Source organism: Lathyrus oleraceus, chromosome 5 (genome assembly GCF_024323335.1).
Source record: "Lathyrus oleraceus cultivar Zhongwan6 chromosome 5, CAAS_Psat_ZW6_1.0, whole genome shotgun sequence".
NCBI lineage: Eukaryota > Viridiplantae > Streptophyta > Magnoliopsida > Fabales > Fabaceae > Lathyrus > Lathyrus oleraceus.
Window position 1 is genome coordinate 164,726,831 of NC_066583.1, and position 2,852 is coordinate 164,729,682.

The window sequence follows — 2,852 nt, forward strand, 5'->3', positions numbered from 1 at the left end:
TCGAAGTATGTTGTGTATATATGACTGTTAAATGTCGATTTTGGGTTGTTAGCTGTGGGGTACGGGTTATGGCGAGTAGAGAAGCAAAGCTGCGCTAATTTCTGCAGCAGAGGGTTCTGTTCGCGCGCGATTCGCGGCGCGAACTGGGCAGGATTGAGAGGAGTTCTGTAATTCATTGTTCGCGGCGCGAACCCTGCTTCGCGGCGCGTACTGAAGCGAAATAAGTTGTTCGCGACGCGATCCTTCGTTCGCGGCGCGAACTGTGTTGTATTGGAGGAGTTCGCGGCGCGTCCCTATGTTGGCGGCGCGAACTGGAGAAATGCAGAAGCTAATGTTGGTGGGTTTTGAGTACGTTGAGTTGCGAGACCCTTAGTAAGTCGCTGTAGTTGTATTATAAACAATTAATAGTGATTATATGATTGTGTTTGAGGTGTTTATGATGATGAGATGTTGAATTTACGTGTTAGTTATGAATGTGTTATGTGACGATGTGATATCGTTATGATGTTGTTGTTGTTTTGTTGAGTTGTATGTCATGCTATTAACGATGATGATAACATGACTATATGATGTTGTTGTTGTTATGTTGATTATGATGCATGTTTGATGTGCATGCATTCATGAAAGGCCGATGCCTAGTGATGAACGGACTGAGTTCCAATGATGTTGTTGACTCCGGGCTTGTTGAGAGGCTTGGTTCCTTGCGGGGAACTCGGATTCTATGGTGATGAATCTGGGAGTGGTGATCCTGTAGTTGGTCACAAAATGGGTATACCGAGTCGTGTTGAGTCATGCATGGGTGTGCGCATTGCATTTGATGTGTTGGTTGTTGATGTTCATGAGTATGTTGATTATGATGACGATGATGAGTTGTGTTGGCATATGTGAAGTATGTTTATGTTTATATTTCTGTCGTTATATTATTATTTAATAATGTAATTCTCACCCCTTCTGCATGTGTTTATGTTCATCTATGATGAGCAATGTGCAGATAAAGCGGAGTAGCTATTGTTGAGATTTGAAGAATAAGTGTAGAGTTATTCTACAGAGTCGAGTCAAATGCTCTGGTCATGTGACACCGGGGTTATGGGATTCGATAGATAATTTGTTTATTATTTACGTTGTTTATGATGACTAATATGTTGAGATGTTTTGTTAAGATAATGTTGACACATTATTATGAATTGTTATATGATGAATGATAATAATGTTGTTGTCCGCTGCGAAGTTTTAAATATTAAATAATATGTTTTATGTTGTAATGCAATAAGTGTTATGTTGTAAGAAATGTAAACTCTTCTACATGTTGTACTCTGATAATATATTTAAATATGTCGTTTGGGTAGAAGGGTGTTACATTAGTGGTATCAGAGCATGGTCAGTCCAGTCCAGTCATAATGTGAGTTTTCCCTGTTGGTCGATTAGTGTAAATGACACTGTCGATATTTAACGGTTGTAGTTGTGTTGTGCAGAGTATGGCTGGAGAAAATGACCGTGCGATTGCTGAAGCTTTGGCTGCTATGGCGCAGGCTATGCAGGCGCAGCAGAATCCGTCGGTCGACGAGTTTAGGAATTTGGGAAGGTTTCTGAAGAATAACCCTCCTACATTCAAAGGGCGCTATGATCCAGATGGTGCTCAGATTTGGTTGAGGGAAATTGAGAAGATTTTCCGGGGTGATGACGTGTACTGAAGCACAGAAGGTGCAGTTTGGTACGCATATGTTATCTGAAGAGGCTGAAAACTGGTGGGATAACACTCGCCAGAGAATTGCAGTACCAGGTGCTGAGATGACTTGGGAAAGGTTCAAGACGGCCTTTCTGGAGAAATATTTTCCTGCTGATGTGCGATGTAAGAAGGAGATGGAATTTCTAGAACTGAAGCAGGGTAACATGTCTGTTGCTGATTACGCTTCGAAGTTTGAGGAGCTGGTGCAGTATTGTCCTCATTATAATGATGCTAATGCTGAGGAATCCAAGTGTGTCAAGTTTGAGAACGGGTTGCGTCCCGAGATCAAACAAGGCATTGGTTACCAGGAGATTCGTAGGTTTCCTACACTGTTAATAAGTGCAGGATATTTGATGAAGATAGCAAGGCTAGGACTGCTCACTACAAGAATCTTAGTGAGAAGAAGAATAAGGATCGTGGTAGTCCTTATGCATCTCCGAATGGTAAAGGTAAGCAGAAAGTGGTAGATGCGAAGAAGCCAAGTGGGGGAGGATCTCCCATAGCTGGTAAATGTTTCAAGTGTGGCGAGCCAGGCCACCGTGCTGATAGCTGTACCAAGAAAGTGCTGAGATGTTTCCGATGCGGTCAGGCTGGTCATAGAGTTACGGAATGTAAGGATGCTGGTCCGACATGTTTTAATTGTGGCGAGAAAGGCCATATCAGTTCGCAGTGCTCGAAACCGAAGAAGGAGGCTATTGCAGCTCATACTACTGGTAGGGTGTTTGCTCTGAGTGGGGCTGAAGCTCCTAAAGAAGATAATCTGATTAAAGGTACTTGCTTGATTAATAATGTTGAATTGCTTGCTATTATTGACACTGGTGCTACTCATTCGTTTATTTCGTATGAGTGTGCGACCAGGATTGGTGTGATTATGTCGTCCCTAGGCGGGAGTATGGTGATAGATACTCCTGCTAATGGTTCTGTGAAGACTTCTGTTGTCTGTCGAGGTTGTCATTTGACGATCTTTGAGAGAGAGTTCGTGGTTGATTTGGTGTGCTTACCCTTGCACCAAATTGATATTATTCTGGGAATGAATTGGCTAGAATTCTATGGCGTGTTTATCAACTGCCATAGGAAGACGGTGCGGTTTTCTGAAGTTGGTGAGAATGATGAGGCAAGATTTCTA